The sequence below is a fragment of the Arachis ipaensis genome, chromosome B1 (genome assembly GCF_059453495.1).
Source record: "Arachis ipaensis isolate K30076 ecotype BB chromosome B1, ASM5945349v1, whole genome shotgun sequence".
NCBI classification, from domain to species: domain Eukaryota; kingdom Viridiplantae; phylum Streptophyta; class Magnoliopsida; order Fabales; family Fabaceae; genus Arachis; species Arachis ipaensis.
In genome coordinates, this window is record NC_142436.1 from 56,115,619 (window position 1) to 56,143,017 (window position 27,399).

Below are 27,399 nucleotides of genomic sequence, written 5' to 3' on the forward strand. Positions count from 1 at the left end.
CTTCACGCCACAAGCACATGGTTAGGGACAGCTTGGTTTAGCCGCTTAAGTCAGGATTTTATTCCTTTAGGCCCTCCTATCCACTGATGCTCAAAGCCTTGGATCCTTTTTATTACCCTTGCCTTTTGGTTTTAAGGGCTATTGGCTTTTTGCTCTTGCCTTTTGGTTTAAAGAGCTTTTGGCATTTTTTGCTTGCTTTTTCTTTTTCTTTCTCTCTTTTTTTTTTTTTGCTATTTTCTTTCTTTTTTTTTTCTGCAAGCGTTTGTATTCACTGCTTTTTCTTGCTTCAAGAATCATTTTTATGATTTTTCAGATTATCAAATAACATGTCTCATTTTTCATCATTCTTTCAAGAGCCAACATATTTAACATTCATAAACAACAACTTCAAAAGACATATGCACTGTTCAACCATTCATTCAGAAAACAAAAAGTATTGTCACCACATCAAAATAATTAAACTAGTTTCAAGGATGAATTTGAAACCATGTACTTCTTGTTCTTTTGTTTTTAGAACATTTTTTCATTTAAGAGAGGTGATGGATTCATATTCATAACTTTAAGGCATAGACACTTAGACACTAGTGATCATATAGTAAAGACACAAACATAAATAAAACATAAAGCTCAAAAATCGAAAAACAGTAAAATAAATAGACAAGGAGGTTAAGGAATGAGTCCACCTTAGTGAGGGTGGCATCTTCCTCTTCTTGAAGAACCAATGGTGCTTTTGAGCTCCTCTATGTCTCTTCCTTGTCTTTGTTGCTCCTCCCTCATAGCTCTTTGATCTTCTCTAATCTCATGGAGGATGATGGAGTGCTCTTGGTGCTCCACCCTTAGTTGTCCTATGTTGGAACTTAATTCTCCTAGGGAGGTATTGATTTGCTCCCAATAGTTTTGTGGAGGAAGGTGCATCCCTTGAGGCATCTCAGGGATTTCATGGTGGGGGATTTCCTCATGCTCTTGTTGAGGTCCATGATCTCTTATTTGCTCCATCCTTTTCTTAGTGATGGGCTTGTCCTCTTCAATGAGGATGTTTCCCTCTATGTCAATTCCAGCCGAATTGCAGAGGTGGTATATGAGGTGAGGAAAGGCTAACCTTGCCCAAGTGGAGGACTTGTCAGCCACCTTGTAAAGTTCTTGAGGTATAATCTCATGAACTTCCACCTCCTCTCCAATCATGATACTATAGATCATGATGGCCCGGTCTATAGTAACTTCAGACCGGTTACTAGTAGGAATGATTGAGCGTTGAATGAACTCTAACCATCCCCTAGCCACTGGTTTGAGATCATGCCTTCTTAGTTGAACCGGCTTGCCTCTTGAGTCAATTTTCCATTGAGCTCCTTCCTCACATATGTCTATGAGGACTTGGTTCAACCTTTGATCAAAGTTGACCCTTCTTGTGTAGGGGCGTGCATTCTCTTCCGTCATTGGCAAGTTGAACGCCAGCCTTACATTTTCCGGACTGAAATCTAAGTATTTTCCCCGAACCATGGTAAGCCAATGCTTTGGATTCGGGTTCACACTTTGATCATGGTTCCTAGTGATCCATGCGTTTGCATAGAACTCTTGAACCATTAGGATCCTGACTTGTTGAATGGGGTTGGTGAGAACTTCCCAACCTCTTCTTTGGATCTCAAGTCGGATCTCCGGATACTCATTCTTTTTGAGCTTGAAAGGAACCTCAGGGATCACTTTCTTCTTGGCCACAACTTCATAGAAGTGGTCTTGATGGACCTTTGAGATGAATCTCTCCATCTTCCATGACTCAGAGGTGGAAGCAATTGCCTTCCCTTTCCTCTTTCTAGAGGTTTCTCTGGCCATAGGTGCCATAAATGGTTATAGAAAAACAAAAAGCTATGCTTTTACCACACTAAACTTAAAATATTTGCTCGTCCCCAAGCAAAAGAAGAAAGAAAGTAGTAAAAAAAGAAGAAAATAGAGGAGATGGGGGAAGAAGATGTATTCGGCCAAGGAGAAGAAGAGAGGGTTGTGTTGTGTGAAAATGAAGAAGGAGTGAGGGGTTTATATAGGAGTGAGGGGGGTGTAGGGTTCGGCCATTAGGGTTGGGTTTGGGAGGGAAATTAGTTTGAATTTTGAAGGTAGGTGGGGTTTATAGGGAAGAGATGATGGATGTGAGTGGTGAAGAGGCGATGGGAAAGAGTGATTGAGGTGATTGGTAAAGGGTATTTGGGGAAGAGAGTTATGAAAAGGTATGAAGAGGAGAGAAGAAAATGTGGGGATCCTGTGGGGTCTACAGATTAAGTGGGGTCAAGGACTTAATATCCCTGCTCCAATTAGGTGTGTAAAACGTCCTTACTGTGCAATCCTGGCGTTTATCGCCAGACTGTTGCCTGTTTCTGGCGTTAAACACCCAAATGTAGCTTGTTTCTGGCGTTTAACGCCAGGCAGATGCTTGTTTCTGGCGTTAAATGCCAGCTTGGTGCCTGTTTCTGGTGTTAAACGCCAGACAGATGCTTGTTTCTGGCGTTTAAACGCTAGACTGCTCTCCTCCAGGGTGTGCTATTTTCAATGCTATTTTTTCATTCTGTTTTTGATTTTTCAATAGTTTTTGTGACTTCACATGATCATCAACCTAATAAAACACGAAATAACCAAAAAGAAAATAAAATAGATATGATTAAATAACATTGGGTTGCCTCCCAACAAGTGCTTCTTTAATGTCAATAGCTTGACATTGAGCTCTCATGGAGCCTCACAAATAATTAGAGCAAGGTTGGAACCTCCCAACACCAAACTTAGAGTTTGAATGTGGGGGTTCAACATCAAACTTAGTGTTTGGTTGTGGCCTTCCAACACCAAACTTAGAGTTTGACTGTGGGGGCTTTGGTTGACTCTGCAGTGAGAGAAGCTTTTCATGCTTCCTCTCCATGGTTACAGAAGGAGATCCTTGAGTTTTAAACACAAGGTTGTCCTCATCCAGTTGAAGGATCAACTCTCCTCTGTCCACATCAATCACAGCTCTTGCTGTGGCTAGGAAGGGTCTTCCAAGGATGATGGATTCATCCTCTTCCTTCCCAGTGTCTAGGATTATGAAATCAGCAGGGATGTAAAGGCCTTCAACCTTTACTAACACGTCCTCTACTTGTCCATAAGCCTGTTTTCTTGAGTTGTCTGCCATCTCTAATGAGATTCTAGCAGCTTGCACCTCAAAGATCCCTAGTTTCTCCATTACAGAGAGTGGCATTAAGTTTATTCCTGACCCCAGGTCACACAGAGCCTTCTCAAAGGTCATGGTGCCTATGGTACAGGGTATTAAGAATTTGCCTAGATCTTGTTTCTTTTGAGGTACTTTCTGCCTATCCAATGCATTTAGTTCATTAGTGAGCAAGGGAGGTTCATCTTCCCAAGTCTCATTACAAAATAATTTGGCATTCAGCTTCATGATTGCACCAAGGTAATTAGCAACTTGCTCTTCAATAATGTCTTCATCCTCTTCAGAGGAAGAATACTCATCAGAGCTCATGAAGGGCAGAAGGAGGTTCAATGGAATCTCTATGGTCTCTAGATGAGCCTCAGGTTCCTTTGGTTCCTCAATGGGAAACTCCTTATTGGTCACTGAATGTCCCAGGAGGTCTTCCTCACTAAGATTCACATCCTCCTCCTCCCTTGTAGGTTCGACCATGATGGTCAAGTCAATGGCCTTGCACTCTCTTTTTGGATTTTCTTCTGTATTGCTTGGGAGAGTACTTAGAGGAGTTTCAGTGACTCTTTTACTCAGCTGGCCCACTTGTATCTCCAAATTTCTAATGGAGGACCTTGTTTCATTCATGAAACTTATAGTGGCCTTAGATAGATCAGAGACTATATTTGCTAAGCTAGATGGATTCTGCTCAGAATTCTCTGTCTGTTGCTGAGTGGATGATGGAAAAGGTTTGCTATTGCTAAACCTGTTTCTTCCACCATTATTAAAGCCTTGTTGAGGCTTTTTTTGATCCTTCCATGAGAAATTTGGATGATTTCTCCATGAGGGATTATAGGTGTTTCCATAGGGTTCACCCATGTAATTCACCTCTGCTATTGCAGGGTTCTCAGGATCATAAGCTTCTTCTTCAGAAGATGCCTCTTTAGTACTGTTGGATGATTCCTTCAATCCATTCAGACTCTAAGAGATCATATTGAATTGCTGAGTCAATATTTTATTCTGAGCCAATATGGCATTCAGAGTATCAATTTCAAGAACTCCCTTCTTTTGAGGCGTCCCATTACTCACAGGATTCCTTTTAGAAGTGTACATGAACTGGTTATTTGCAACCATGTCAATGAGTTCTTGAGCTTCTGCAGGCGTTTTCTTTAGGTGAATGGATTCACCTGCAGAATAGTCCAATGACATCTTTGATAATTCAGACAAACTATCATAGAATATATCCAGGATGGTCCATTCTGAAAGCATGTCAGAGGGACACTTTTTGGTCAGTTCCTTGTATCTCTCCCAAGCTTCATAGAGGGATTCACCTTCCTTTTGTCTGAAGGTTTGAACATCCACTCTAAGCTTGCTAAGCTTTTGAGGAGGAAAAACTTGGCTAAGAAAACTGTGACCAGCTTATCCCAAGAGTTCAGACTGTCTTTAGGTTGAGAGTCCAACCATATTCTAGCTCTGTCTCTTACAGCAAATGGGAAAAGCATAAGCCTGTAGACCTCGGGATCAACCCCATTGGTCTTAACAGTATCACAGATCTGCAAGAATTCAGTTAAGAACTGAAAGGGATCTTCGGATGGAAGTCCATAAAACTTGCAATTCTGTTGCATTAGAGAAACTAATTGAGGTTTTAGCTCAAAATTGTTTGCTCCAATGGCAGGGATTGAGATGCTTCTTTCATGTAAATTGGAATTAGGTGCAGTAAAGTCACCAAGCATCTTCCTTGCATTGTTATTATTTTCGGCCATGCCTCCTTCTTTTTCGAAAATTTCTGTCAGATTTTTTCCAGAGAGTTGTGCTTTAGCTTCCCTTAGCTTCCTCTTTAGAGTTCTTTCAGGTTCAGGATCAGCTTCAACAAGAATGTTCTTGTCTTTGTTCCTGCTCATATGAAAAAGAAGAGAACAGAAAATATGGAATCCTCTATGTCACAGTATAGAGATTCTTTTATGTGAGTAGAAGAAGATATGAATAGAAGAAGGAGAATCCAAACACAAGGGTGAGGAATGAGTTCGAATTCTTGGGTGAAAGAGGGGTGTTAGTAGATGAATAAATAAATAGAAGGGGATGAGAGATGAGAGAATTCGAAAATTAAATAGATTAAAATAAAAGTATTTTTGTTTTTAAATTGAATTTAAAATAGAAATTCGAAAATTTAAAAAGAAAAATAAAATTAAATCAAATTAAAATTTAAAACAAATAGTTAATTAAAAAGAAATTTTGAAATAGAGGGAAGGTGATTTTTAAAAATTAGAGAGAGAGTTAGTAAGGTAGTTTTGAAAAAGATATGATTGAAACAAAAAGATAGGATTAGTTGGAAAGGATTTGAAATTTAATTTTGAAAAGATAAGAAGTTAGAAAAGATTTTGAAATTGATTTTGAAAAAGATGTGATTGAAAAGATATGATTGAAAATCAATTTGAAAAAGATTTGAAAAGAAAATTAAAAAGATTTGATTTTTGAAATCAAAGTTGATTACTTGAAAAATTTTTGAATCAAAATATTAAATGTTAACATTGAATTCGAAAAAGATAAGAAAAAGATTTTGAAAATCAATTTGAAATTTTCAAAAATATAAAAGAAAAAATGAAAAAGATTTGATTTTTGAAAAAGAATTGAAAAAGATAGAATTTTTAAATTGAAAATTTGATTTGACTCATAAGAAACAACTAAATTTTAAAAAGTTTTGAAAAAGTCAACTCAAATTTTCGAAAATTTATGAGTGAAAAATAGAAATATATTTTTTTTATTTTTGAATTTTTAATGATGAGAGAGAAAAACACCAAAAAGACTCAATGCATGAAAATTTTGGATCAAAACAAATGATGTATACAAGAACACTATGAATGTTAAGATGAACACCAAGAACACTTCGAATGTCAAGATGATCAAGAACATATTTTTGAAAATTTTTAAGAAAAGATAAACATGCAAGACACCAAACTTAGAAATTTTCAAACTTTAGACACTAATAATTCAAGAATGCATATGAAAAACAAGAAGAAACACCAAACAAGACATTTTAAAGATCAAACAAGAAGACTTACCAAGAACAACTTGAAGATCATGAAGAACACCATGCATGAGTTTTCGAAAAATGCACAAATTTTAAAAACATGCAATTGATACCAAACTTAAAATTTGACTCTATACTCAAACAAGAAACACAAAAATATTTTTAATTTTATGGTTTTATTAATTTTTTTTGTATTATTTTCGAAAATAAGAAATAAAAAGCTTAAAATTAAAATAAAATTACCTAATCTGAGCAACAAGATGAACCGTCAGTTGTCCAAACTCGAACAATCCCCGGCAACGGCGCCAAAAACTTGGTGCACGAATTGTAAATCACACTTTTCACAACTCGTACCACTAACCAGCAAGTGCACTGGGTCGTCCAAGTAATAAACCTTACGTGAGTAAGGGTCGATCCCACGGAGATTGTCGGCTTGAAGCAAGCTATGGTCACCTTGTAAATCTCAGTTAGGCGGATTCAATTGATTATCGAGATTTAATAATTAAAAGATAAATAAAATATAAAATAAAGATAGTGATACTTATGTAATTGATTGGTGAGAATTTCAGATAAGCGTATAGAGATGTGTTCGTTCCTCCTGAACCTCTGCTTTCCTATTGTCTTCATCCAATCATTCATACTCCTTTCTATGGCAAGCTGTATGTTAGGCATCACCGTTGTCAATGGCTACATCCTGTCCTCTCAGTGAAAATGGTCTAATGCGCTGTCACTGCATGGCTAATCATCTATCGGTTCTCGATCATACTGGAATAGGATCCATTGATCCTTTTGCGTCTGTCACTACGCCCAGCACTCGCGAGTTTGAAGCTCGTCGCAGCCATCCCTTCCCAGATCCTACTCGGAATACCACAGATAAGGATTATACTTTCCGGATCTCAAGAATGGCCGTCCATGGATTCTAACTTATACCACGAAGATTCTGATTAAGGAATCCCAGAGATACTCATTCAATCTAAGGTAGAACGGAAGTGGTTGTCAGGCACGCGTTCATAGGTTGGGAATGATGATGACTGTCACGATCATCACATTCATATTGAAGTGCGAATGAATATCTTAGAATCAGAATAAGCTTGAATTGAATAAAAAAACAATAGAACTTTGGATTAATTCATGAGGAACAGCAGAGCTCCACACCTTAATCTATGGTGTGTAGAAACTCTACCGTTGAAAATACATAAGTGATAATGGAGTTCATTGGTCTCGGCCCCAGAGGGGAACCGGAGTAACCAAGTCCTAAAATGATCCGAAGATGTAAATACAATAGTAAAAAGTCCTATTTATGCTAAACTAGTTACTAGGGTTTACAGAAATGAGTAATTGATGCAGAAATCCACTTCTGGGGCCCACTTGGTGTGTGCTTGGGCTGAGCATTGAGATTTACACGTGTAGAGGCTTCTCTTGGAGTTGAACGCCAGTTTGTAACCTGTTTCTGGCATTTAACTCCACTTTGCAACCTGTTTCTGGCGTTTAACTCCAGAATGTAGCATGGAACTGGCGTTGAACGCCAGTTTGTGTCATCTAAACTCGAGAAAAATATAGACTATTATATATTTTTGGAAAGCCCTGGATGTCTACTTTCCAACCCAATTGAGAGCGCGCCATTTGGAGTTCTGTAGCTCCAGAAAATCCACTTCGAGTGCAGGGAGGTCAGAATCCAGCAGCATCTGCAGTCCTTCTTCAACCTCTGAATCTGATTTTTGCTCAAGTCCCTCAATTTCAGCCAGAAAATACCTGAAATCACAGAAAAACACACAAACTCAAAGCAAAGTCCAGAAATGTGATTTTTATTTAAAAACTAATAAAAATATACTAAAAACTAACTAAATTATACTGAAAACTATGTAAAATCAATGCCAAAAAGCGTATAAATTATCCGCTCATCAAAGACTTCGAGAAATTTTTCCACCATATCAGAGAAAATAGAGAGCATGCATCTCTGAAAGGTTGCAAGTGCATTACACAGCCCAAATGGCATCCTTCTATAGGCAAATACTCCAGATGGACATGTGAATGCTGTTTTCTCTTGATCTTGGGGATCTACTGCAATTTGGTTGTAGCCTGAATAGCCATCCAAAAAGCAGTAATAATCATGACCTGCTAGTCTTTCTAGAATCTGGTCTATGAATGGTAAAGGAAAATGATCCTTTCTGGCGGCTGTATTGAGCCTTCTATAGTCAATACACATGCGCCACCCTGTAACTGTTCTTGTAGGAACCAGTTTATTTTTTTCATTATGAACCACTGTCATGCCTTCCTTTTTGGGGACAACTTGGACAGGGCTCACCCAGAGGCTATCAGAAATAGGATAAATAATCCCAGCCTCCAGTAACTTTGTGACCTCTTTCTGCACCACTTCCTTCATGGCTGGATTTAGCCGCCTTTGTGGTTGAACCACTGGCTTAGCATGATCCTCCAATAGGATCTTGTGCACGCATCTAGCTGGGCTTATGCCCTTAAGGTCACTTATGGACCACCCAAGAGCTGTCTTGTGTGTCCTTAGCACTTGAAGTAGTGCTTTCTCTTCCTGTGAATTTAAAGCAGAGCTTATGATCACTGGAAAAGTGTCACCTTCTCCCAGAAATGCATATTTCAGGGATGGTGGTAATGGTTTGAGCTCAGGTTTAGGAGGTTTTTCCTCTTCCTGAGGAATTTCCAGAGGCTCTTTTAATTCCTCTGAATCTTCTAGATCAGGCTGAACATCTTTAAAGATGTCTTCCAGCTCTGATTCGAGACTCTCAACCATGTTGATCTCCTCTACCAAAGAGTCAATAAGATCAACTTTCATGTAGTCTTTTGGTGTGTCTGGATGCTGTATGGCTTTGTCAGCATTCAACTTAAACTCATCCTTATTGACTCTCAGGTTTACTTCCCCCTTTTGGACATCAATGAGAGTTCGTCCAGTTGCTAGGAAAGGTCTTCCTAGAATGAGAGTAGCACTCTTGTGCTCCTCCATTTCCAGCACTACAAAGTCAGTAGGAAAGGCGAATGGCCCAACCCTGACAATCATGTCTTCAATCACGACTGATGGGTATTTAATGGAGCCATCAGCAAGTTAGAGACATATCTAGGTTGGTTTGACTTCTTCAGTTAAACCAAGCTTTCTGATAGTGGATGCAGGTATTAGGTTGATGCTTGCCCCAAGATCACATAAAGCTATCTTGGTGCAATCACCCTCTAATATGCATGGTATCATAAAGCTCCCGGGATCTTTAAGCTTTTCTGAGAAGCTTTTCAGAATGACTGCACTGCATTCCTCAGTGAGGAGAACTCTTTCAGTTTCTCTCCAATCCTTCTTATGATTCAAGATCTCTTTCATGAACTTGGCATAAGAGGGTATTTGCTCAAGTGCCTCTACAAACGGAATCTTTATTTCAAGAGTCCTGAGGTAGTCTGCAAAGCGAACAAATTGCTTATCCTGCTCCTCTTGGTGGAGTTTTTGAGGATAAGGTATCTTGGCTTTGTATTCCTCAACCTTGGTTGCTGCAGGTTTATTTCCTACAGAAGTGGTTGGAGAAGCCTTTTTAGAGGGGTTGCTATCAGCACTTGTGTGTGTCTGATCCCTCACTGGCGTTTGAATGCCAGGGTTGGAAGCTTGATTGGCGTTGGACGCCAACTTCCTACCTGTTTCTGGCATTTGAACGCCAGAACTGAGCTTCCATTGGGTGTTTGACGCCAGCTCCTTGCCTGTTCCTGGCGTTTGAACGCCAGAACTGCACGTGGGTTGGGCGTTTAACGCCAACCTTGCATCCTTTTCTGGCGTTTGAACGCCAGAGTTATTCCTCTCTGGGCCCTTACTGTCCTCAGAGGGATTTTGGATAATATTTTGCTCATCCTCTGTTAGTTGTTCTTTTCTTGGCTTTCTGCTGCTCTGAAGTGAGGTATTTAATATTTTCCCACTTCTTAATTGAACTTCCTAGCACTCCTTTGTTATCTGCTTTAATAATTGCTGTTTTATCTGATTCAATTGTGCCTCCATATTTTTATTAGCATTTTTAGTGTCTTGTAGCATCTCCTTGAATTCTGCTAGCTGTTTTGTTAGAAAACACAATTGTTGATTGAGTTCAGCAACTTGTTTTGGAGGACCAAGTTCAGTAGACACTGCTTTGGCTTCTTCTGTTATGGAGGACTCACTGCTTATGTACAGATGCTGATTTCTGGCAACTATATCAATAAGCTCTTGAGCCTCTTCAATAGTTTTCCTCATGTGTATAGATCCACCAGCTGAGTGGTCTAAGGACATCTGAGCTCCTTCTGTAAGCCCATAGTAGAAGATGTCTAATTGCACCCACTCTGAAAACATTTCAGAGGGGCATTTCCTTAGCATCCCTCTGTACCTCTCCTAGGCATTATAAAGGGATTCGTCATCCTCTTGTTTAAAGCCTTGGATGTCCAGCCTTAGCTGTGTCATCCTTTTTGGAGGGAAATATTGATTCAGGAATTTGTCTGATAATTGTTTCCATGTCCTTATGCTTACTGTGGGTTGGTTATTTAACCACCTTTTAGCTTGATCTTTTATAGCAAACGGAAACAATAACAATCTGTATACATCCTGATCTACCTCCTTGTCACATACTGTGTCAGCAATTTGCAAGAATTGTGCCAGAAACTCAGTAGGTTCTTTCTGTGGAAGACCGAAATACTGGCAGTTTTGCTGCACCATGACAATAATCTGAGGATTTAGCTCAAATCTACCTACCTTGATGGGGGTATACAGATACTACTCCCATATGCAGCAGTAGTGGATAAAATGAAATTGATGTGATTTTCAAAGAAGATATATTTTTGTTTTTATTTTATTGAAGTAGAACAAACCAAATTATTAAGATAAATAAAAATAATAAGATAAAATAAAATAATTAGAAATTTAAAATGTAAATTTCAAAAACCAAGGGAAAAATAAATTTGAAAATGATAATAATTGCTTAATTGAGAAGATTTGAAAAACTCTGTATATGATTTTTGAAAAAGATTTTGAATTTTGAAAGGATTTGATTTTAAAATAAAAATCTGAATTTTTAAAAGTAATTTTCTAAAATTAGATTTAAAATAAAGAGAAAAGATATTTTTGAATTTAATGAGGAAAGAGAAAAATAGTAAAATGACACAAGACTTAAAATTTTTAGATCTAATGCTCCTTATTTTCGAAAATTTAGAGGAAAAACACCAAGGAACACCAAACTTAAAAATTTTAAGATCAAAACACAAGAAAGATTCAAGAACACCTTGAAGATTCAAAAGAATACGAAGAACAAAAAGTCAAAGACTCAAAGGACTCAAGAACATAAAAAAAAAAGAACACCAAACTTAAAATTTTTAGAAAACCAAAAACAAATTTTCGAAAATTAAATAAGAACTAACAAGAAAACACCAAACTTAAAACTTGACACAAGATTTAATCAAAGAAAAATTATTTTTGGAAAATTTTTAAGAAGGAGGATACCCAATCACCAAGAACATTAACACAATACTCTAGCCAATTGAGCTATAAATTTAACGTGTTTTAACAAGGTATTTAATAAATAAAAATTTTTTGAAACTAAAAATTTGAAAAAGCACAAGAAAAACAAGAAAAGACACAAAACAAGACAAACCAAAGATCAAACAAGGAAAATAAACAAGAACAACTTGAAGATTAAGAAAGAACAATGAACACAAATTCGAAAATTTAAAAGAAAATAAAAACATGCAATTGACACCAAACTTAAAATATAAAACTAAACTCACAGAAAAACTCAATTATCAGTTTATAAAATTTTCAAAAAATTTAAAAAGAAAAAAATAAGGATTTAAAAAGAGAAATTTCAACCAAAAACAATAATAGAAGACTCTAAACAAAAAAGAAAAATTTTTCCTAATCTAAGCAACAAAATAAACCGTCAGTTGTCCAAACTCGAACAATCCCCGGCAACGGCACCAAAAACTTGGTGCACGAAATTGTGATTCACACTTTTTACAACTCCGCACAACTAACCAGCATGTGCACTGGGTCGTCCAAGTAATACCTTACGTGAGTAAGGGTCGATCCCACGGAGATTTTTGGCTTGAAGCAATCTATGATTATCTTGTAAATCTTAGTCAGGAGATTAATTATGATTATCAGTTTGAATTGAAAAAAATCAAAGAGCATGAACTAAATACTTGTTATGCAGTAATGGAGAATATGTTGGAGTTTTGGAGATGCTTTGTCTTCTGAATCTCTACTTTCCCCCTGTCTTCTTCTTCACGCACGCAAGGTTCCTCCTATGGCAAGCTGTGTGTTGGTGGATCACCGTTGTCAATGGCTACCATCCATCCTCTCAGTGAAAATGGTCCAAGTGCGCTGTCACCGCACGGCTAATCACTTGTCGGTTCTCACTCATGTTGGAATAGGATCCATTGATCCTTTTGCGTCTGTCTCTACGCCCAACCCTTCTGAGTTTGAAGCTCGTCACAGTCATTGAATCCTACTCGGAATACCACAGATAAGGTTTAGACTTTCCGGATTCTCAATAATGCTGCCAATGGATTCTAGCTTATACCACGAAGATTCTGATTAAGGAATCCAAGAGATGCTCATTCAATTGAAGGTAGAACGGAGGTGGTTGTCAGTCACGCGTTCATAGGTTGAGAATGGTGATGAATGTCACGGATTATCACATCCATCATATTGAAGTGCGAATGAACATCTTAGATAGAAACAAGCGTGTTTGAATAGAAAACAGAAATAATTGCATTAATTTATCGAGACACAGCAGAGCTCCTCAACCCCAACAATGGAGTTTAGAGACTCATGCCGTCAAAGAGTACAAAGTTCAGATCTAAAATGTCATGAGGTTCAAAATAAATCTCTAAAAGTTGTTTAAATACTAAACTAGTAACCTAGGTTTACAGAAAATGAATAAGCTATGATAGATAGTGCAGAAATCCACTTCTGGGGCCCACTTGGTGTGTGCTGGGATGAGACTTGAGCTTTACACACCTAGGCTGTTTTTGGAGTTAAACGCCAGGTTGTAACCTGTTTTGGGCGTTTAACTTCAACTTGTAACCTGTTTCTGGCGTTTAACGCCAGAATGCAACATGGAACTGGAGTTGAACGCCATTTTACGTCGTTTATCCTTGAGTAAAGTATGAACTATTATATATTGCTGGAAAGCCCTGGATGTCCACTTTCCAACGCAATTGAGAGCATGCCATTGGGACTCCTGTAGCTCCAGAAAATCCATTTCGAGTGCAGGGAGGTCAGAATCCAACAGCATCTGCAGTCCTTTTTCAGCCTGAATCAGATTTTTGCTCAGCTCTCTCAATTTCAGCCAGAAAATACCTGAAATTACAGAAAAACACAAAAACTCATAGTAAAGTCCAAAAATATGAATTTTTCCTAGAAACTAATAAAAATATACTAAAAACTAACTAAAATATACTAAAAACTGCATGAAATTAACCCCAAAAAGCATATAAAATATCCTCTCATAGATGGCTTAAGAAGAAGTATCATTTGGTAGAGTCAGATGATGATGGTGATGGGGTTTTCGAGTAAAAGATAATTGTAAATGATAATATGGATGACCAGACAAAAGAAATTGATAACGAAGATAGCCTGCTGATTTCATCTTTTTACAAGAGTAAAGCTCGTCAAAGGATCTCAAATGACGAAATTAATAATGGTAATAGTGGAGCATTTGATGTAAGGAACAAGAACTACCAAGATGATGGTGGGTAATATTCAAACAGATTTGGAAACTGGCAATGTCCTTCGAGATAGGTGACTATCAGCAATTATAAATTATAGTTTATTTGCGTGCTTGCCTTTGTTGGCTATAATTCACTAATTCTAAATTATAGTTTGTATGCATGCTTGTTTTCTTTGCTTTAATGTTTTTTAAGTTTTTTAATTTATTCATGATTTTTGTTTCAATGAAATAGGGAAGCAACTCTGTCAGACAAAAAAAAGATGTTGGGGATGTTAAAAATTCAAAAAAGAAAAAGAAGGAAAAAGAAATCAAGAATTCTCCTAATGGGTGTTTTATAAAACTAGATCAAGAGTACTATATATTGATATGATCATATATGGTTGCATATATTTGCTTTTATATGCAATAAATTAATTGCTCTTGCAATTGTGTGATGATTAATCTTTTTTTTTTCTTTTTTTCAATCCAGACATTGGTTCGGTATTAGTTACCTGTGATTGTTTTCAACAAGAGAGGTATATGGTGGTGACTGGAGAACCTCCAAAGAGAATGGGAGGCTGCAACATAAGAACTGATTTTGGTGGAAAGGACTATCTTGTTGGGATACCTGATAAATTCAAGTCTGTTATTTCAGAATCCTTCTTGGCTCGAAAACCGGCTGTTATCAATGTTATTATTGATCCCTATACTAGTTCAGAGAGTGGGAGTATCTGTATTACATTGAAACTACGTTTTTTATGGTTTTCATTTTTAGATTTCAAATTTTATAGCACAAATTACATAGCCTTGTGGTTGTCTATGGTGTACCATAATATGATAAAGATACAAACTATGTTCTATAAATCCACACAAATGTAAAATGTTACATGATCATAATGAATACTTGAATGATAGAAATTGAATTTTATAGATACTTATTACTATTATTTCTGTTTCATTTTAGCCATTCTTTTTTTTTTGTATGATCTCAAGATAAGGTATTTTGGAAGTTAAAAAAAAAAAGAGAAGGTATCCGATACAATTTGTATATAAAAAATCAAAAGAATGATAGTGACAAAATATAAGGGATTATAGGAATATATTTCATGTCGTAAAGTCATTGAATAGGGATTATAAGAATATTTTTTATTGAATATTTATAGTTTCACCGAATTTTCAATTAGGTCCTTATATTTTTTTTCAATTAGGTCCCTAAGGGTATACAAGTAATTTCACAATTTACTAAAATTTTTTTTATGTTTAACATTAATGAGCACTAAATTGAAAAAAAAAATTAATGTATAGGAACCCAATTGAAAAGAAAAAAGTATAGGGACTTAATTGAAAATTCGGTGAAACTATAGGGACCTGTAGAGTAATTAAACCTTTTTTAAATCAAAGTATGAATATATATTTTTAGCTAAGAGCAATATGATCAATTTAATTATGAATTATTACTTTTTTTGGTTAGTATTAGTTAATCGTTATGTTCTCATAATTATGTTTGTTAAATGTATTTTATCAAAATTTCATGTTTCTTGGCTTAAAAAATAATGGGCAACGCTAGGTAACCAATGACTTATCTAACCAACATGACCAACGGGCCTTGGAAATGGCCCATCTGAACTAAAATTGCCCCTAAAACCTAATTTTAACCATCCCAATTTTATTACTAATCCTAATCAGCTACCCCTTGTTGACCTATCAGTAAAAATCGTTTCCCCTAACCCCAGAAATTGAACGTTCACAATGCTCATAAGGAAAAGTGAACAACCTTCCCCACCAAAGGTCTTTTCGTGTCTGGGTTTTGCCCATTCAGCTTCTCCGCTGCTGCCGTCATTCGTGGAGCCCCTCCCTCGTGCAGGAATCGAGCGGCCGTGAACGAAGAGGACGCCCCCTATCCTCGCATGCGTTCCCCGCACCAGTGACGGCGCCCATCGCCGCCAGCGCCGCCCACGTCCCTAGTCATCGCAAGGGCCTTGTGCGTTTCCAATGCCGCTTGCATCTCCCCTGAAGGCTCGCAACTGCTGGCGTACGGTATCCCTGCTCGCAGCCTTCCCAGGTTAGTGAAAGGACATATCTGCTTTTACTGAGTAGGTTTTTACAAAATTGTTTAGTTGATTATTTCTTGTGAACTGTTGGGCTTGTTGTGGTCGTTGCTATATCTGTTTGACTTCTATAAGATTGAATAAATACACTGACAGGTTTATGTAGTTGTATAGTTTATTTTTGTTGGCTTATTGTTTAATGGTTGACTGAATTCGTATATGTTTGTTCCCCAGGTATCAGAAAGTCACAAATTGGTTTTGGACATTTTTTTTTTATGAATTTGTTTACTTCATGTATGATTTGTTTATGCAATTTAAAAGGGATGGTTACTTCACTAAGTGAATGGATATTTGAAATTTTGGACAAATAATGTGAAATTTGTTTTAGTCTTGGGACCTAATTTCTGGCTTCTGTTAGGTAACCAATTTTTTGGGTAACATGTAAAAACGCATTCAGTTTTACCGTGGACTATGTTTGATTTTTTATAAATACTGTTTAAGCTGTTTGATATCTTTACTTTCGGAATAATCTGCAAGGCAAATTCTAAAGTTACAAAACCTTGCTGTATATAAAGTTTTTGAACTACTTTGGGGTTATTTGAAACATTTTTAATCACAGTTAATAGTGTAATAAACATTTTTTACACATGATTACCCTGTTATTTTGTTGATTCTATAATTGGTTGAGTTGCTGCTTGTGTGATTCGTAGTTAGGTTTGTTAACTCTGTACAACATCAGTTATTCTGCTTATTTGAAAAGGAATACATCATTACCGGAACTCATTTTAGTGCCATGATGTTGTGTGTGTGTGTTGTGATGGGATATTTTCGTGGAAAAACGAATTTCTCCAAAACACCCAAACTTAACCGGCAAGTGCACCAGGTCGCATCAAGTAATAATAACTCACGGGAGTGAGGTCGATCCCACAGGGATTGAAGGATTGAGCAATTTTAGTTTAGTGGTTGATTTAGTCAAGCAAATCAAGATTTGGTTGAGAGATTTGTGATTTGCAGAATTTAAATTGCATAGAAAGTAAAGGGAATGGGTAATTGGCATGAAATTAAAGAGAACAGGAATTAAAGTGCTGAATCTTAAAGAACAAGAAATTAAATGGCAGAAACTTAGAACGCAAGAAATGTAAATTGCAAAATCTTAAAGTGCAAGAAATGTAAATGGCTTGAATTGTAAAGGGAATGGGGAGTTGGATTTGCAGAAATTAAACAAGGAAATGTAAATTGCAACAAGCAGAGAAATAGAAGAGGACTTGGATTGAATCAGATCTAAAACAAAAAAGTAAATGAGCATGAAAAGCAGTAAACAGAGGATGTAAAATTGGAATTCAGATCTCAGGACCCAAGAGACTAGAAAACCAAGTCTAGATCTCAATGCCTTCCTAGATCCAACAAGAACAATTGCAAAGGAGATTGTAAATTGCAAAGAAAGTAGATGAAGAAGCAAGTAACCGAAACTGAAATTCAATTAAGCAGAAAATTAAACTAGATCCCAAGGTGAGATTGAAACATAATTTCTTCAATTCTCCACCCAAAATCCAAGACAAGAAAAGTAAAGAGTGCTGGGCAAGAACAAGGAAGAAGAGAGATCAATTCTCCTCCCAAATTCTCTTCAATTAAACAACAATGCTAAGAAAAATAAAAGTGAGCTCTAAGCAAAACTGAAAAGAAAGCTATTCTGAAAAACTAAAAGGGAAGCTCTCCTAAAAACTTAAATCCTATGCTATTTATACACTTTCTTCAAATGGTCTTCAAGCCTTCAATTGGGCCTTTGCTCTTGATGGAATTGGGTTGATAGAGGCCTTGGTTGGTTGCTCTTGGAGTTTGGAGAAGAACCGAATTGAACCGGGTTGGAATCATGAAAGCTTGAGTAAAAGTTAGAGTAAAAGTTAGGGGCTAACTTTTGCTCTAACTTTTCACATCAGCACCCTTCCTTGCTGATACCAACGTTGGGGCAAAAGTTAGGGGTCTAACTTTTTCTCCAACGTTGGCCTCCCCTTGCTTATTCATGGCACCAACGTTAGCCAAAAAGTTAGGGGCTAACGTTGGCGCAAACTTTTGCTCATCCAGGGAATGTTTTTCATGTCAAAAGTTAGCCAAAAAGTTAGGGGCTAACTTTTGCTCCAGCTTTTGCCCAAAAGTTAGCCAAAAAGTTTGAGGTTAACTTTTGGTCCAGCTTTTTGCTTCCTGGTTCATTTTCAATTAATCCAAAAGTTTGAGCTAAAGTTTGAGGCAAACTTTTGCTCAAACTTTTTGTCCTCTCTTCCTCCTAACCATTCCTTCTTGCTTCAACCTTTCTCCAAGCTTTCTTCACCTATCATTAATCAACCAAACACATCAAAGCTATGTTCAAAATCATGAGATATTTATTCTTTCATAATATGTGACAATTATAGCATAAAACCTCATGAAATAGCATGAATTCATACATGGTTGATTAAATCAAAGGAAACATGAAAATCTACCCAATTGGCTTGCTTATGGCTCAAGAAAGTGCATAATTCAGTTGAAAACAAAAGAAAAAGGCTAGTGAAACTAGGCTAAGATGACTTGTCATCACAACACCAAACTTAAAGCTTGCTTGTCCCCAAGCAAGAAATGAATTATGCTCATAGGTTCTTTCACTTAAGACGGATTGAAGAATAAATTGTAAGGTCCTGTGAGTGAAGTGATTAAGTGTCAGTGGGGTGAACTCTAAATCATATGCTCATGCAAGGGTTTCAGTGCTCACTAGTCCTCACATATTGGGAGTCTTAGGTCTTAGGATTTTCATCCAAATGGTATCATGGATCTCTTTATATGTAGTCACCTTGAAGCAGCTTATAGTTTCTGTGCTTTGACCTTGACTCTAAGTGTCATGTCTCAAAGCGGCTCTTTAGATAAGCTTTCAATCAATACTCCTAAACCAGTTGGTTTTAAGGTATTAGGTGTTAAAGCACCCCTAAGGATTTACTTGCTCAAGCCTCTTTCCTTGACACAGCTCAACCACAAGTATTTACTAGGCTAACAACTCTTTGAGTTTTGTTTCTTCTTTCTTTTTCTGCCTAGTAATTGATGCTCAGAGCCTTGGGCCATGTTCTTTTTGCTTTTGTATTTTCTTTATTTTCTTTTGTTTTGTTTGCTGCTTCTTGGATCAATAGATTTTTGAGAATCTCCACAATACTTCTTTGAACTTCATGTCCTGCCTATGAGCTCCCATGCAAGTTTTCACAAGCATGCAACCTCAATACATAATCATACAACTAGAACCGCCACTTCTCCTAATCTTTTGCTTGCCTCAAAATTGTTTAATTCCTCAATCCTTCTTTTCAAAGAACTTTCATGTGATGCATTTTTGAACATTGAGTGCAAACAAGTTTTGAAGAGAAAAATGTTGTGAATGATCAAGCATCTTGCTTATTGAATTACAGAAAAACTATGCTATGCAGATAGATAATCAGGGAAACTAAACCACTCTCAATCATAGCAGTGTTTGATGTAAGATAATCACTTAACAATACAACCTTTTGGAGTTCGCTTGCTTCACTCCTCATCATCATCATCACTGATCCACACATTCCTCTTTCATTTTTTTGGTTGATGATGCTTAATCCTCCCAAAGGCTTGTATGATGCTCTGCAATGATATTGAAAGTTGCTTGTTCCCCAAACACTTGAAAGAAGAAATGGTTAGCTTGCATGATTTATTTGTGGGCTTTTGAACTTACTTTGATGTGGGAACACCAAACTTAGTACCTTGCCAATGGTTCTCATGCATTGAATTAACCATGTGTGAAACTCTTTTTCTTTTTTTTTTCTTTTTCAAAAGCAATAAAACTGAAAACTAGGAAACAGCAGAATAGTTAACTAGTTCATCCAACATGCTTGAAGCCAGCATTATGCAGAAAGTGAGAATGTGTTTTATGATGGGATTTTGGTGGAACACCAAACTTAGAATCCTTCATTCTCCTTTAGATTGTTTTGGTGTGCAACACCAAACTTAGCTTCTTGCATTATAGATAAAACTAATTAACCTTTTTATTAAAATAGTTATGAACAGAAGACTACCTCCGGTTGGGTTGCCTCCCAACAAGCGCTCTTTTATTGTCACTAGCTTGACATCCTTCATCCTCTGATCATTGAAGTTGAGGTTTCTGTTGCCTTTGGTTTCCTCCTCTCACCGTAGGCTTCTCCTTGATAGTTGTTTCTTTTCCCGTAGCCTTCTCACTGTTTTCTATAACTGCTTTCCCTTTCAACCCAGCAGCTTTTTCACTGTTCTTTGAGTCATCTTCAGTGGCTCTTAGGGACAAATTTCCCTCTCTCTCGCCCAGTTTAGCAAGGTTTTGAACCAGTTGTTCCATGTGCCTTTCAATTCTCTTGAGATATGCCTCTTGGTTTTTCCTTATATCCTCCTGCTCTATTATTGTCATTTCTTGAATTTTCATAAACCTTTCCATCATCATTTCTAGAACATAGAGTCTTTGGAAGTTTAGGATTGGTTGTGGCTGTGTTAATTGTGGTGATTGATGTAAGTCATTTTGGGCAGGTGGTGAGGTAGGACAGGGCTGGAGGTGTGTATATTGGGGTGGAGTGTAGTGATTTTTGTTGGTATGGTGGTGTTTTTGCAGGTTTGGGAAGTTGGGGTTGTTATAGTTGAAGTCCCTTTGTTCCTGATGCTGAGACTCCCTCATTCTTAGATAAGAATGTGGTTTCCATGGTGGAAATTGTGCATTCACTGTGGCAGAATGTAGAGAATCAATCTGTCTAGCTATTGATTCCAATTGCTGCTGAGTTTGCTGGTATAGCTGTTTGTTTTGATTCATGATTGCTCTTACTCCTTCAAGATTCATTACTTCCTTTTCTGAAATTGCATTCCGTGGTGTCTCAAATGAGTGTTGGTTATTGGCTCTTTTGTCACTGAACCCTGCAGTTCCTTGGATGGTTGCTGTTGCCTTGAGTAGGCCATCTGAGAAGTAATCTACTGCTCTTCTTGTTTCTGAGGTTAATCCTTCATAGAACGCTTGAAAGTCCACCTTGTCACTTGCTTTCTTGTATCTTTCCCATGCTTTGAACAATGGTTCTTCCTCTCTTTGTATGAATGGATGTATTCCTTCTTTCATCTTAATGTTTTGTCGGGATGATGAGAATTTGGCTAGGAACTTAGTAACCAAATTATCCCAACTAGTGATACTTCCTTGGGGAAATGTTTCAAGCCATTGTGCCGCTTCATCCTTCAGTGAGAAAGAAAATAACAAGAGCTTACAGGTATCATGGTTTATACCATTGAGATTGACAGCACCACAAGTTTTCAGAAAAATGGATAGGTGTTGTTTAGGGTCCTCCAATGGATTTTCACTATAGGAACAATTGTTCTCTATTAGTGTAATGAGTTATGGCTTCATGTTGTGGTGTTCTTCTTTCTCAGAAACTCCTTCTTCAATGATATCCTTCCCTTTAGCTGCTCTTCTTCCCTATGACATATAAATCAACAACGGAACACACAGTGATACTTTTGCAAATTGAGTGTAGTCAGTTGAGACAAAACTTCAAACAGTTAGTGGGTTAGTCAAAAATTAAAGAAAAAGTGCTTGATCTAAACTGCCACCTCACTTAATCATTGTCAATCTAATCAATCCTCGGCAACGGCACCAAAAAATTTGATGGGATATTTTCGTGGAAAAATGAATTTCTCCAAAACACCCAAACTTAACCGGCAAGTGCACCGGGTCGCATCAAGTAATAATAACTCACGGGAGTGAGGTCGATCCCACAGGGATTAAAGGATTGAGCAATTTTAGTTTAGTGGTTGATTTAGTCAAGCAAATCAAGATTTGGTTGAGAGATTTGTGATTTGCAGAATCTAAATTGCATAGAAAGTAAAGGGAATGGGTAATTGGCATGAAATTAAAGAGAACAGGAATTAAAGTGCTGAATCTTAAAGAATAAGAAATTAAATGGCAGAAACTTAGAACGCAAGAAATGTAAATTGCAAAATCTTAAAGTGCAAGAAATGTAAATGGCTTGAATTGTAAAGGGAATGGGGAGTTGGATTTGCAGAAATTAAACAAGGAAATGTAAAATTGCAACAAGCAGAGAAATAGAAGAGGACTTGGATTGAATCGGATCTAAAACAGAAAAGTAAATGAGCATGAAAAGCAGTAAACAGAGGATGTAAAATTGGAATTCAGATCTCAGGACCCAAGAGACTAGAAAACCAAGTCTAGATCTCAATGCCTTCCTAGATCCAACAAGAACAATTGCAAAGGAGATTGTAAATTGCAAAGAAAGTAGATGAAGAAGCAAGTAACCGAAACTGAAATTTAATTAAGCAGAAAATTAAACAAGATCCCAAGGTGACATTGAAACAGAATTTCTTCAATTCTCCACCCAAAATCCAAGACAAGAAAAGTAAAGAGTGCTGGGCAAGAACAAGGAAGAAGATAGATCAATTCTCCTCCCAAATTCTCTTCAATTAAACAACAATGCTAAGAAAAATAAAAGTGAGCTCTAAGCAAAACTGAAAAGAAAGCTATTTTGAAAAACTAAAAGGGAAGCTCTCCTAAAAACTTAAATCCTATGCTATTTATACACTTTCTTCAAATGGTCTTCAAGCCTTCAATTGGGCCTTTGCTCTTGATGGAATTGGGTTGATAGAGGCCTTGGTTGATTGCTCTTGGAGTTTGGAGAAGAACCGAATTGAACCGGGTTGGAATCATGAAACCTTGAGTAAAAGTTGGAGTAAAAGTTAGGGGCTAACTTTTGCTCCAACTTTTCACATCAGCACCCTTCCTTGCTGATACCAACGTTGGGACAAAAGTTAGGGGTCTAACTTTTGCTCCAATGTTGGCTTCCCCTTGCTTATTCATGGCGCCAACGTTAGCCAAAAAGTTAGGGGCTAACGTTGGCGCAAACTTTTGCTCATCCAGGGAATGTTTTTCATGTCAAAAGTTAGCCAAAAAGTTAGGGGCTAACTTTTGCTCCAGCTTTTGCCCAAAAGTTAGCCAAAAAGTTTGAGGCTAACTTTTGGTCCAGCTTTTTGCTTCCTGGTTCATTTTCAATTAATCCAAAAGTTTGAGCTAAAGTTTGAGGCAAACTTTTGCTCAAACTTTTTGTCCTCTCTTCCTCCTAACCATTCCTTCTTGCTTCAACCTTTCTCCAAGCTTTCTTCACCTATCATTAATCAACCAAACACATCAAAGCTATGCTCAAAATCATGAGATATTCATTCTTTCATAATATGTGATAATTATAGCATAAAACCTCATGAAATAGCATGAATTCATACATGGTTGATTAAATCAAAGGAAACATGAAAATCTACCCAATTGGCTTGCTTATGGCTCAAGAAAGTGCATAATTCAGTTGAAAACAAAAGAAAAAGGCTAGTGAAACTAGGCTAAGATGACTTGTCATCATGTTGCTATTGGGGTGCTCGGTTAGGTTTCTAATTCTATTCAAATGATAACGTGAAGAAAGTGGCAAGACTAATGATTTATTGGTTCGTTACAGGCACCAACCTGTTTTGACTTTGATTTGCTGAGTACCACTCTGATGGGGAAAAAGGTAATCCGCATATCGTCGTTAAGCAGTGTTTATTCTAGTTGCTTGTAACTTGTATTCCTTTTGTCAACAGAAATTAGTAAAGACGCACTGTTCTCCATGCTATATCAACAGAATGATCACCTACCTGGAAAACATTAATGCTGTCGAGAAGCTATTGGAGATCAATGCAATTGGGTTCGGTTTCTTGAAGAAGATTCCAAAATGGGCAGTGAAGCAGAGTGATGCGTGGCAAAGATTAGACCAATTAAGAGATTATAATATAATAGAACAGTGTTGTGAGTATAGCTCTTAACCAGCAAAAATCCGCCTCATCAATTTAGAAAGGTTGTCACAAAAGTTTAGAATAAAAATACTGGGAGTATGAGTCCCATGTCGTCTCCCAACGAGTTGCTAGAAAGGGTGCTAAGTTATTAATCAGGAGTTTTTCAAGGATTTTGAGAGTTGAATGACAGAAAATAAATAATTATAATTTAAAAGAGAAATATATGTATTCTAATTAAAAAGCCTTGACTGGGGGAATGATTAATTGGAAGTTCTATCCTTGTTGGAATTCTCTCAAGTGTAGTATAAAGAGGTTGTTATTTTCACTTAGTTAACCCTTACTAAATAAAGGAAAGTCAAGTGATTGAGCTAACTTTTATTCGCAAATCCTAGTCATCTCCCTTGGGAAGGTCTAGCGTTAGTAAATACAGAATTAACCAACAACTTCTAATTTAACTAATCACTTAAGCATTCTAACTCAAGTGTCTCTTTTTAATCAACCCCCATGTCAAGTTGGGAATATACTCCATTGACATAAAAATTACTTGCATAGAATTAAAAAGAGAATAAAAGAAAGACATGATAGACAATAACTGCAATTTAATTAAAACTAAAAGTAATCATTTTCATTAACAATCCATAAAAATAATCCAATAGTAACTTTAAACAAGAATTAAGAATATGGAATAAATAAAAGAGTAAGGAAACAAACTAGAATAGTATCTTCAACGTAGGTGATGACTCTTCAATATCCAAAAGCGAAAGCAATAAACTATGAATATAAAAAAAACCTAGAGGAAGAGTAATTCTCTCTCTAGATTCAGATCTAAAAACCTAAAACTATGCTAATGAGAATGTGTGAATGTGTGTTGAGTCTCTGCATGTTTCCTGGCTCTATTCTGTGTTTCTGGGCCAAAAACTGGGTCAAAACTCGGCCCGAAATTGCCCCAGCATTTTCTGTTATTTTTGCAAATCACGCATGTCACACGTGCGCGTCATTTGGAGAATTTCCTTGTCACGCGTATGCGTCAGGCACACGCACGCGTAATCTTGCAGAACTCCAATCCACGAGCACGCGTCGCTGCAAATTTCTCCATTCCGTGCGCTTGCGTGAGCCATGCGTGCGTGTCGATGCTCGCTGGTTATCTCCTTAGTTTCTTTTGTTCCTTCCATTTTTGTAAGCTTCCTCTCTATTCTCTAAGCCATTCCTGCCCTATAAAGCCTGAAACACTTAACACACGGATCACGGTATCGAATGGTATAAAGGGGAATTAAAATATACTAATTAAAGATCTCTAGGAAGCAAGTTTTCATCCATAAAACAAAACTAGGAAGGGATTGTAAAATCATGCAAATCATATGAAAAAGTAGGTAAAGACTTGATGAAACCACTCAATTAAACACAAGATAAACCATAAAATAGTGGTTTATCAACCTCCCCACACTTAAACATTAGCATGTCCTCATGCTTAGCTCAAGGAGATAAAATAAATGAGTAGGGAAAAGTAAGACTCATGCAATGCAATGCAACCTATGAATGAAACTATATGCTAAAATGATTTTGCCTACTTGGTTAAAAGTAAATAAGTTCTTCAAGACAAATATAAATCAAATATCACTAATTCAAACTATACAGTAAAAACAAGTAAACTTATAAGAAGACAGCTCATGAAAGCAGGGAACATAGAAGCAAGCATTGAACCCTTACTGATAGTATATGTACACTCTAATTGCTCAAGTGTATAGGGTAATCACTCTAGTCTTCCCTAGTCATGCTTTCTAAACTTTGTTCTTCACCTAACCAATCAACAAGTATTTAATGTACCAGTGCAAACATCATGAGGTCTTTTCAAGGTTGTAATGGGGCCAAGGTAAGGGTGAGGGTGTATATATGGTTAAGTGAGCTATAAATTGAATCCTTGATCAACCTAAGCCTTCACCTATACATACTCTACATACTTTTAAATTCATGCCTAGCTACCCAAAATTTTCCCACTTTTGTATCACATACTCATGCATCAACTTTTCTCTTAACTTGTATCACACATGCATTGATCTTTTATTAACTTAACTTAGCATTGTGGTAATTTTGTCCCCTTATTCATTTATTTATTTATTTATTTATTTATTATTTTTTTGAAGCATAAAAATAAACATAACATTATCAATGCACATGGATTTTTAATTTTTTCTAGTCTTACATGAGTAGGTACCCAATTTCCCAATATTTTATCAATTGTAAAAACATAACATATTCCCTTATTAACTCATGTTCCCACAGTTTTCCGACGCTTAATTAACGCACAATCTCTATCTTAAGCTAACCAAAGATTCAATTTGGGGTATTACTTGTCTTTCCGCTTAAGGCTAGTGATGTGGTAAAATATAGAACAAATGGGATAAAAAGGCTCAAAGTGGCTAACAAGGGTGACATAAAAGGGTAGGCTATTTGGGATAAGTGAGCTAATAAAACAATGGCCTCAATCATATGCATGCATATAACACATTAAACATTGGACATATAGGATGGAACAAAACATAGATTACAATCATGGAGAGGCAAACACACAAGCATAAAATATTATGGTTAAATATTGTAACCATGTAATTAAGCTCAAATCTCACAGGTTGTGTGTTCTATCTTTAAACCATGTTCCAATTTACAATCTTCAAACAAATTTAACACAAAAAATTTGATTTAAATTAGTAAAATTTTTCAAAATAGAGTCTTTAAAAAGAAACTTATTATTTTTTTACCAAATAAAACATGCATGCAAATATCTATTACTATGCAATTTATCCTATCCTAACAAAAGAAAAATTACTAATTTATTGGTGTTAAGAAAGAGAAATTACCTCTAGAAGTCAGGTACTGACCGACCTCCCCACACTTAAAGCTTGGCACCGTCCTCGGTGCCATCAGTCAGGAACAAAGGGGGGCTGGTAGCAGCATCTCCACAATCGGGACCGTCATGGCTCCCTGTGCTGGTAAATGAAGTAGAGTCCGGGGCGTCTGGGTCTTCTTCAGGTGGGTGGTTACCAACAAGCAGCTCCTTGAGGTATGTAAATCTGCGCTTGTTACGGCGCTCTCTTCGCTTTCCCTGCCGGTCAAGCCAGTCTAACCTCTCAAGTATCTGATGGGATATCTTCCACTGGTTCTGTGCTCCAGTTGATAGTTGCTGCTGGTCTGATGTACTTCCCGTTGGGGACGTACTGATCATCCCGAGAAATTATGGCCTTGGTGTCCCCAGCTCTGTAGGAGACTCCGGCTGTTGAGACTAGATCTGAAACCAAGGCAGGAAAAGGTAGGCTGCCCGCAATTTGTATGTGTCCCATAGCATTCCGGATGTGTCTTGGTAAATTGAGTGGCTGGTCTGTAAGGATACACCAGAGTAAAACAGCCATATCAGCAGTGAAGGAGGACTCGTGAGTGCTCGAAAAGACATAATGGGACATAATCTGTGCCCATACTTGAGCCTCCAAAGTGAGTGCTGAAGCCAATATTCCTTTAGGTCGGGATCGATGGTATCCATAGATCCATCTGCTGCCAGGATGTGCTATAATTCTGATAACAGCGTCCCAATCAAATTGGTATGTCTGGCGCTTGAAAGAGGATTTTTGGAATGCGTCCAATCCTTCTGGAGCAGGCGAAAGATCTAAAGCTTGCTGAATAGCTTCTTCAGTTATGGGG

The 27,399-nt window shown here is 37.1% G+C and overlaps 1 non-coding gene across 1 annotated transcript; it reads left to right on the forward strand.

Moving 5' to 3' along the window:
* The first annotated feature begins 4,411 nt into the window (after positions 1 to 4,411).
* Positions 4,412 to 4,519, forward strand: LOC148576649 (small nucleolar RNA R71). The gene has a single exon (XR_015902794.1). It is a non-coding gene; the product is annotated as a small nucleolar RNA R71 (small nucleolar RNA).
* The last annotated feature ends 22,880 nt before the right edge of the window (positions 4,520 to 27,399 follow it).